We start from the raw sequence: 11,008 nt of genomic DNA on the forward strand, positions 1-11,008 counted from the left end.
ACTTCAACCTCCGCCTCCCGGGTTCAAGCAATTCTCCTGCCTCAGCCTCCTGAGTAGCTGGGATTACAGGTGCACGCCACCACACCCGGCTAATTTTTGTATTTTTAGTGGAGATGGAGTTTCACTATGTTGGTCTGCTGGTCTTGAACTCCTGACCTCATGCTCCACCTGCCTTAGCCTCCCAAAGTGCTGGGATTACAGGCGTGAGCCACTGCGCCTGGCCTAGATGTGCTTATTATTATCGCAGTGTCCCTTCTCCTAGACTCACTTAGTTTTATATGCACACATACACATTCATGTCTATGTTTATCTGTATTTGTTCCTATAGTCTTCTATCCATATTGAAAACCATGGTTTTGGCCGGGTGCAGCGGCTCACGCCTGTAATCCCAGCACTTTGAGAGGCCAAGGTGGGTGGATCAAGAGATCAAGAGCATCCTGGCCAACATGGTGAAACCCCATCTTTACTAAAAATACAAAAATTAGCTGGGCATGGTGGTGCATGCCTGTAATCCCAGCTACTCAGGAAGCTGAGGCAGGAGAATCACTTGAACCTGGGAGGCAGAGGTTGCAGTGAGCCGAGATCATGCCACTTCACTCCAGCCTGGTGACAGAGCAAGGCTCCGTCTCAAAAAAAAAAAAAAAAAAGAAAAGAAAAAAGAAAAAAAAGAAAAGAAAAGAAAGAAAGAAAAAAGAAAGAAAAAAGAAAACCATGGGTTTTCACCCTGATAGGTCCAGTTCTAATCTATCTCCATGGGTTAATTCTACTTTTCTACCTTTTCCTGTTTGTAGCTCCCTTCTCCTGCAGTGAGAAACCTGGTGTTCTCCTTGTTTTTCCCTCATTTGATCAATCCCCCATAGGTTACAATTTCCTATCATTGCTGCCACTCCCTCCCCAGCAAGGATGCCCCTCATGCCCTGCTGACGCTCCTGTAGCCCCTGCCAGTCTGCCTTTCCATGAGGATGCCCTCCTCACTTGCTGAGCTCTGGCCACCCCCACCCCATGCAGACACCTTTCTTATTCCATTTGGGATCTGACACCCACCTTTGTTGTTTTTGTTGTTTAGAAACAGGATCTCACTCTGTTGCCCAGACTGGAGTGCAGTGGCATGATCACAGCTCATTGCAGCCTCTACCTCTTGGGCTCCAGCAATCCTCCTGCCTCAGACTCCCAAGTAGCTGGGATCACAGTCATGCATCACCATGCCCGGCTAATTTTTAAATTTTTTGTTAAGACAGGGTCTCACTATGTTGTCCAGGCTGGCCTCGAAATTCTGGCCTTAAGCAATCCTCCTGCCTTAGCCTCCCAAGGCACTGGGATTACAGGGGTGAGCCACTGCGCCCAGCTTGACACCCCTCTTTAGACCAGCATGTACCCTCCCCAGTGCCCCCCATTACTGACATTTACCTTGCTGGGACCCACCTATTGACTTTTGGATTGAATTGTTCAAGAATAGAAGGGAGGGAAAGAGAGGAAACAGGGCGGGGGAGAGGTGGGAAGGAAAAGGGGAAGAGCCACAGAAAGCTTCAACAAGTTGGCTTTGGCTATGGGCCATCAGTTTCTCCCCTTAGCTTCCCGTAGTGTCAGGGAACTCCTACCAGGCACAGAGAAGCCACCTCATCTTTTTGGATTGTTGGGTCACTCTACTTCTCCATGAGTTGCAAACCCTCTCTGCAATTAATCTGTAGGACCCGCTTGACCAATGGAGTTGCAATGTTTGGAATCAACTCAGTGTGGGTGAGGTGTTCACTCCACAAAGTTTCATCATTTTCCTGAACCAGCTCCACCCAGTGTTAATAACATCTTCCCCAGCCGAATCATCAAATCCTTGTTACACAGGCCGTCTTTCCCCCAGCGGCGTCTGTTGGGATGGGTAAAGTAGGCCGAGTTCGTGGTCTTCCTGACATTTTATCCAATAAACGCAGCTTCTTTATTGCAGCATAGTAATAATAACAATGACAGCTAACACTTATTGAATACTTACTATGTTTAAAGCTTAGCACTTCTACTTTCTAGTTGTGTGGCCTTGAGCAAGTCACTTCCTGTGTCAGTGTCCTATGGCTGCTTGATGATTTAAAACAATCAAAATGTATTCTCTCACAGGTCTAAAGGCCAGAAGTCCAAAATTAGTATCACTAGGGCAAAATCAAGGTGTTGGCTAGAACACACTCTCTCCGAAGCCTCTGAGCTGGTCATGGTGGTGCGTGCCTGTAATCCTAGTTACTTGGGAGGCTGAGGTGGAACAACTCCTTGAGTCAAGGAGTTTGAGACCAGCCTGGGCCACGTAGCAAGATCCTGTCACCAAAAAAAAAAAAAAAAGGAGGCTGGGCTTGGTGTCTCACACCTGTAATCCCAGGACTTTGGGAGGACAAGGAGGGAGGATTGCTTGAGATCAGGAGTTTGAGACCAGCCTGGGCAACATAGCAAGACCTCGTCTCTACAAAATTAAAATTAAAAGACAACTCTGGAAGAAAATCCATTCTTGCCTCTTCCAGCCTCTGGTGGCTCTAGGCATTCCCATCTCGCTCCAGCCTCTGCCTCCGTCTTCACGTGAGCTTCTCCTGTGTTCGTGTAAAGTCTTCCCTCTGTTGTCTCATCTGTAAAGTTAGGACAGTAGCAATGCTAACTCCCTCTCAGGGCTGATGTGAGGTTTCAATGGGTTCATGTAGACAGGGCAGTTTGCATGCTGGCAGGCAGGTGGCCTCGATGAATGGTGTGGCTACTATGAATCGATTTACGGAGTTATTTCTTTTTTTTTTTTTTTTTGAGACGGAGTCTTGCTCTGTAGCCCAGGCTGGAGTGCAGTGGCCGGATCTCAGCTCACTGCAAGCTCTACCTCCCGGGTTTACGCCATTCTCCTGGCTCAGCCTCCGGAGTAGCTGGGACTACAGGCGCCCGCCACCTCGCCCGGCTAGTTTTTTGTATTTTTAGTAGAGACGGGGTTTCACCATGTTAGCCAGGATGGTCTCGATCTCCTGACCTCGTGATCCGCCCGTCTCGGCCTCCCAAAGTGCTGGGATTACAGGCTTGAGCCACCGCGCCCGGCCGATTTACGGAGTTATTTCTACCCAGGACTGGCAATTGTGGGGATAATTGATTCCAGTGATGTCACCTCCCCAACTGCCAGGTTTTCAGCAGGACTAAATGTGCCAAATGGGCTTTGTTGAGCCAACTCCTCTGGGTGTTAAGAGCCACCATGCCAATTCTCCTTGCTGTTTCTCGGGGCCCGTCTGCCGCCTCTCCCTAATTAATGTGAAGGCACGCCCGCCAGCAGGCCCACTTGCTGCCATCCCAGGAAACACCCAAGTGGGATACAGCCAAGTTTTGGACATTTTTTCAGTTACTGGATAAAAATAGTATTTTGGTCATTTAAACAGCACAGAGCAGAGGGGGAATGCCACCTTGTCCTCTATCTACAGGGCCAGCCTCAGGGGCTGAGAGGGCCTGGCCTTTGTAGTCTCAAACTGAAAAAATGTTCTAAGGAAGCCTGATCGTGTCACAGTCCTAAGACAGTGTCATAGCACACTACCATTGTCATTAAATTGAAGAAACATAAAAATGAACCAACCTGGGCAACACAGAAAGATCTCATCTCTACCAAAAAAAAAAAAAATTAACAGGGCATGGGGGTGCATGTGCCTGTGGTCCCAGCTGCTCAGGAGGCTGAGGTCGGAGGATTACTTGAGCCCAGGAGATAAAGGCTGCAGTGAGCCATGATTGTGCCACTGCACTGCACCCTGGATGACAGAGCAAGACCCTGTCCCAAAAAGAAAGAGAAAGCCAACCTTTTTCTTTCTTTCTTTTTTTTTTTTGGAGACAGAATCTCACTCTGTCACCCAGGCTGGAGTGTAGTGGCATGACCTTGGCTCACTGCAACCTCTGCCTCCCGTGTTCAAGTGATTCTCCACCTCAGCCTCCCAAGTAGCTGGGACTACAGGTGCGTGCCATGGCGCCCAGCTAATTTTTGTATTTTTAGTGGAGACCGGCTTTCACCACATTGCCCAGGCTGGTCTTGAACTCCTGATCTCAGGTGATCCGCCTGTCTCGGCCTCCCAAAGTGCTGTGATTACAGGCATGAGCCACCGTGCCCAGCCGACCTTTTTCATTCCATTCAGTTCCACAATCACTACTGGAACTTTTCTCTTGGACCAGGCTTTGCCAGGCAATGTGGGATCAAAGATGGCGCTCTCTTAAGGAGCTCACAGACGGGCGTTGTTAATGGCAATGAATCATGTAAGAATCTGAGCATTTAAAAATGAGGACAGGCATTAGCACACAGCCTCTGCCTGGCAGATAACAAGTCCAGGTAATGGTTTTGAACCCACAGGGTATTTTTTCCTTTCTTCTCTTATTAACTTCCTTGTGTCAAAATGTTTTGAATATAGAAAACAAAACAAATCACATTGGAATTTGTACCTCTATGATAAACTACCTGTACAGTTTTGATTCCATGGGAACAGTTAGGTTTAACTTTGAAGCAAAATCTAAAGACCGAAGTTCCTCACTGAATCAATTTTACAGTAAGCACAGTTTAAACATCCTTCTCTATAGGAAAATTGTAACTTTTGCTTATTTTTATTGGTACTTCTAATGCTGTGTAATTGAGTGAGTAAATGTACTATAGTCATTCTAACTAAAGAAGAAGATATAGTAATGGGCTTTCTTAACATTTACGTTTTTTTTTTGAGACGGAGTCTCACTTACTCTGTCGCTCAGGCTGGAGTGCAGTGGTACAATCTCCCCGCTCTCAGCAACCTCCGCCTCCCGGGTTCAAACAATTCTCCTGCCTCAGCCTCCCAAGTAGCTGAGATTCCACGTTTGTGCCACCATACCTGGCTAATTTTTTGTATTTTTTTTTTTTTAGTGGAGACAGGTTTCACCATGTTGGCCAGGCTGGTCTTGAATTCCTGACCTCAAGTGATCCACCCGCCTTGGTTTCCCAAAGTGCTGGGATTATAGGCATGAGCCACTGTGCCCAGTCCCAATATTTGCTTTTGTTTTGAGACGAAGTTTTGCTCTTGTTGCCCAGGCTGGAGTGCACTGGCAAGATCTTGGCTAAGCTCACACAAACTCTGCCTCCCAGGTTCAAGTGATTCTCCTGCCTCAGCTTCCTGAATGGCTGGGATTACAGGTGTGTGTCACCATGCTCGGCTAATTTTTGTATTTTTAGTAGAGACGTGGTTTCACCATATTGGCCAGGCTGGTCATGAACTCCTGACCTCAGGTGATCCACCCACCTCAGCAATATTTGCTTTTTTAGAGGACATTTTTCTGTTCTCAACGAAAATGGATTTTAGAAAAGTACTTGGTGCCTAAGCTTTTTATGAGATTTAATCAGGCCAGACATGGTGGTTCACACTTGTAATCCCAGCACTTTGGGAGGCCAAGGCGGGTGGATCACTTGAGGTCAGGAGTTCGAAACCAGCCTGGCCAACATGGTGAAACCTTGTCTCTACTGAAAATACAAAAATTAGCTGGGCGTGATGGCGCATCCCTGTAGTCCCAGCTACCCAGGAGTCTGAGGTATGAGAATTACTTGAACCCAGGAGGTGGAGGTTGCAGTGACCTGAGACTGTGCCATTGCACTCCAGCCTGGGCAATAGAGCAAGATACCGTCTCAAAAAAAAAAAAATCATTTATTTAATGCTGCAATGAAAGCTATGGAAGAAAAATACAATCTGTCCTGACACCAAGTGATCTGGTCAGAGGGAATCAGGAGGGTTTCTCCAACGAAGGGACATTTACAATGGGATCCTGAAGTCTGAGTAGGAGTTAACAGAGGGGAAGGGTCTTCCAGACAGAGGGAACAGCATAGCGGGAACGGTGGTGGTGAGAGTTAAAGAAAAGACCAGTGTGGTCAGTGATGTCAGTAGGGGACCAGACCAGGCTGGGCCCAGTGGTATGGGCTTCGTGCCAAGGGAAATGGGGAGCCATGGAATGTTCAAGGCTGAGCAGACGATGGAACTGCTCTGATATGGTCTACCAGTCATTTTGAACTTTGGGACTTAGGAAGTAGAGGCTCTCTGTCATCCAGGAATGGCCAGTGGGTTCCTGTGGGCAGGAAAGTCACAGAAAACACAGGACTGGCCTGATGCCCCATTTTGGTGGACTGTGCCCCATACCTGACACCCCAGCAGAAGGCAACTGGTGTGGGATTTGGGATGGGAACCCTGATGCACTATAAAGACCATCAGAGTGCTCTGCCCAACTACTCTAAGCCTCAGTGGGGTTACTCTAACTCATACTCCTAGAGACACTGTGAGGATGAAGGTGGTCACCCAGGAACAGGACAATCAAGGTTCAGTAACTGGTAAACAGGTGTTGGCTGAGTTTCCTCCTCTTTGTGGCTTCAGTTTCTGCCTCTACCCACGGAGGCTACCGGCTGCTTTCACTGTCATGCTGGCTGTACCACTTACCTCGTTTAGGCACACAGTCCCCATTTCTGAGCCCCCATTTCCTCCTCTATAAAGCAAGGGCTTTGGGTGGGGTGAGCTTCAGCAAACTGGAACCTGTGGTCTTAAATTGTGAGCATTAGGCCAAGTGCAAATCCCAGCACTTTGGGAGGCCGAGGTGGGCAGATCACCTGAGGTCAGAAGTTCAAGACCAGCCTGACCAACATGGAGAAACCCCGTCTCTACTAAAAATACAAAATTAGCCAGGCATGGTGGCACATGCCTGTAATCCCAGCTATTCGGGAGGTTGACGCAGGAGAATCACTTAAACCCAGGAGGCGGAGGTTGCAGTGAGCCGCCATCGTGCCGTTGCACTCCAGCCTGGGCAAAAAGAGCAAAACTCTATATTGCCAGGCTGGTTTTAAATGCCTGGGTTCAAGCTATCCTCCTTGGCCTCCCAAACAGTGTTGGAATTACAGGTGTGAATGACCTCACCGGACCCTTTTGTTAGTATTATGAAAACACAAAGCTGGGGCTCTGAGAGGCAGCCTAGTAGCCCCAGGGTCTTGGAGCACACCTGTCTACTTCTGCAGCCTTGTCTTCAGGTGGGGTGGGGTGTGAAGCAAGAAGCTGGAGTGGTTGGTGTTGAAATGTCATACCTTCATAATGGTACCTACTAATTAAATGATGGCATTGTGCGGCTTCCAGTACTGTCATGTTTATCAAATGGAGAGTGGCTCCCATAGCGTCACCCCCTCTCCCCATTCTTGTTTTCTTCTCCCACGCTAGGATACCCAGTCACAAGCCCAGGAGCAGACCCAACCTGAGGGTTCCTACCAGAGCTTCCCCTCTCAGCCCCCTGCACGCTGTAGTAATTGACCTGTAATTGAATATTTCATATTGCCAAATTCTTTGTATGTTCACATTTGCAGGCCTCTTTTTTTCTGAGACGGAGTCTTACTCTGTCACCCAGGCTGGAGTGCAGTGGCATGATCTCAGCTCACTGCAACCTCTACCTCCGAGGTTCAAACGATTCTCCTGCCTCAGCCTCCTGAGTAGCTAGGACTACAGGCGCGCACTACCACACCCGGCTAATTTTTGTATTTTTGGTGGAGATGGGGTTTCACTATGTTGCCCAGGCTGGCCTCGAACTCCTGACCTCAAGTGATCCACCTTCCTCGGCCTCCCAGAGTGCTGGCATTACAGGCATGAGCCACTGTGCCCAGCCACAGGCCTCTTTTAAGAGCTACACTTGCAAGCCACAAGCTCCCAGAAAAACACACTGAAGAGGGATTCACAGTCTAAGAAGTTTGTTGTAAATCCTGGCTTTTATAGTCTTTGCTGTGTGACTTCAGGAGAGTTACTTCACCTTTCTGAGCCTCGGTGCCCTCATCTGCAAAATGGGGGCAGGAACACGCTCCTCCCAGGTTGGAAGTAAGCTTAAATAAGGTAATACATCTCAAAGCACCTGGCACATAGCAGATGTTCAAGAAATGCTCATTCATTTTCTTCTTTTTGCTTTCTCTTAACATCATAGATTCCTTTTTCCTTTGGAGAAGGAAAAGAAGGTATTCAAAATTGGAGATCCATTCACTTTTTCATTCTCAACCCAGTATTGATTGAGGGTGGGCACGGTGGTTCACACCTGTAATCCCAGCACTTTGGGAGGCTGATGCCTGAGGTCAGGAGTTCAAGACCAGCTTGGGCAACATGATGAAAACCCACCTCTACTGAAAAAAAGTACAAAAATTAGCCGGGCGTGGTGGCAAGCACCTGTAATCCCACCTACTTAAGAGGCTGAGGCAGGAGAATTGCTTGAACCCAGGAGGCAGAGGCTGCAGTGAACCAAGTTCGTGCCACTGCACTCCACCAGCCTGGGCAATAGAGTGAGATTCTGTCTCAAAAAAATATATATATGTTATACATATATATAAAATATATGTGTATATTATATATAATATATATTATACATATATAAAATATATGTATGTTATATTATACATATTATACATATAAAATATATATGTATGTTATATATAATATATATTATACATATATATAAAATATATATGTATGTTATATATAATATATATTATATATATAGAGAGAGAGAGCCTACCATGTACAAGGCATGGCATGGGGACTGCAGCAAGGAACATGATGATCCCTGCTTTTGTGTTGCAGCAAGAGGGCTCAGGCACTGGGATCAGGCAGAACTGGTTTCAAATCATGGCTCAACCATCTATCAGCTGCGGCTCCTCAGGCAAGCCATGCCACCTTTCTGAGGCTTAGTTTAGGCAATTCTCAAATGGGGACAATAAGATATCTCATAGAATGCCCAAGAGGAGCAAAGGAAAATATTCTTGTAAAGTTGCTTAATAGCGACAGCCAGCAGCTATGTAATCCAGAGGTTCCGAGTTGAACTGAGGGGGCCGGTGAGGATATCTGGCCAGCAAAAGAGAATGGAGGCTGTAATCTGGAGACTTCAGGCTTCCAGAATCAGGTCACTTGGGAATGGTTGCCCTCCGGCATGCTGGTCAAGCCCTAAGCCCTAAAGTTCCGCTAGTGGAGCTTATCTCATCATTATACAGATGAGGAAACTGAAGCCCAGATAGTGGAAAAGTCTTGCCCAAGAAGCACAAAATCAGGATCAGGTCTCCCTTCCCTTGCCCCACCTCACATATTTCTTTCTTTCTTTTTCTTTTCTTTTCTTTTTTTTTTTTTTTTTGAGACGCTCTGTTGCCCAGGCTGGGGTTCAGTGGTTGGATCTCGGCTCACTGTAAACTCTGCCTCCTGGGTTCAAGTGATTCTCATGCCTCAGCCTCCCGAGTAGCTGGAATCACAAGCGCGTGCTACCACACCTGGCTAATTTTTGTATTTTTTTTTTTTTTTTTTTTTTTTTGAGAGGGAGTCTTGCTCTGTCGCCCAGGCTGGGATGCAGTGGCCGGATCTCAGCTCACTGCAAGCTCCGCCTCCCGGGTTTACGCCATTCTCCTGCCTCAGCCTCCCGAGTAGCTGGGACTACAGGTGCCCGCCACCTCGCCCGGCTAGTTATTTTTTGTATTTTTTAGTTGAGATGGGGTTTCACCTTGTTAGCCAGGATGGTCTCGATCTCCTGACCTCGTGATCCGCCCGTCTCGGCCTCCCAAAGTGCTGGGATTACAGGCTTGAGCCACCGCGCCCGGCCAATTTTTGTATTTTTAGTAGAGACAAGGTTTCACCACATTGGCCAGACTGGTCTCGAACTCCTGACCTCAAATGATCCACCCGCCTCAGCCTCCCAAAATACTGGGATTACAGTTGTGAGCCACTGTGCCTGGTCCAATTCATGTGTTTCTGAAGTTCCTATCAACAGACATTTATGTGTCAGTCTCCTTTGTTGGGTGGGCATCTCTGCTGAGTGACTGCAGCGGGCTGCTGCCTCCCCTCTGCATTGGGGACACAACATGAAAGAGTGGCCATGAATTTGGCCAAGGGGGTAGGGACTAATGGGAGGGAAACTTGAGGACTCTTATGCATGCAGTGGGACAGACCCTGATTAAACGGGTGCCAACTAAAGGGGGATGTGAAAGAAGGCTCAGGTTTGGGCTCACCTGGGATGCACTGGATGCCCTACTCCTGGGCATGCTCCATTCTCACACGGTCAACCCTAGAAAGTTGCACTATTTTTTGTTTTGCTTTGTTTTTTTGAGACAGAGTCTTGCTCTGTCACCCAGGCTAAAGTGCAGAGGCACAATCTTGGCTCACTGCAACCCCTGCCTCCTGGGTTCAAGCGATTCTCCTGCCTTAGCCTCCCGAGTAGCTGGGACTACAGGTGCCCGCCTCCACGCCCAGCTAATTTTTATATTTTTAGTAGAGATGGCGTTTCACCATGTTGGCCAGGCTGGTCTCGAGCTCCTGACCTCAAGAGATCCGCCAGCCTTGGCCTCCCAAAGTACCGGGATTACAGGCATGAGCCATCACGCCCAGTGTGAAAGTTGCACTATTTTTACTCTCATTCCGCGGAGTAGGAAGCTGAGGCACAGACAGACGAAGTGACTTGCCCAAGACTACACCAGCACGGTATAGCTTGAAACCTGGGTGTTCTGACTGTAGAGGCCATGTTTTGAGACAGGGTCTCGCTCTGTCACTCAGGCTGGAGTGCAATGGTGTGATCACGGCTCACTGCAGCCTCCCTATCCTGAGCTCAAGTGATCCTCCCACCTCAGCCTCCCAAGTTGCTAGGACTACAGGTGTGCGCCACCACAGCCTGCTAATTTTATTTATTTATTTATTTAATTTGGAGACAGAGGCTCACTCTGTCGCCCAGGCTGGAGTGCAGCAGCGCAATCTCGGCTCACTGCAACCTCTGTCTCCCAGGTTCTAGCGATTCTCCTGCCTCAACTTCCCGAGTAGCTGGGATTACAAGCATCTGCCATCATGCCCGGCTAATTTTTGTATTTTTAGTAGAGACAGGGTTTCATCATGTTGGCCAGGATGGTCTTCAACTCCTGACCTCAGGTAATCCACCCTCCTCGGCCTCTCAAAGTGCTGGGATTACAGGCGTGAGGCACTGAACCCAGCTGAGGCCATGATGCTGCATCCAGGAAAACCAGAGATGAATACAGAATGGAGAA

This window comes from Papio anubis, chromosome 9 (genome assembly GCF_008728515.1).
Source record: "Papio anubis isolate 15944 chromosome 9, Panubis1.0, whole genome shotgun sequence".
Lineage (NCBI taxonomy): Eukaryota > Metazoa > Chordata > Mammalia > Primates > Cercopithecidae > Papio > Papio anubis.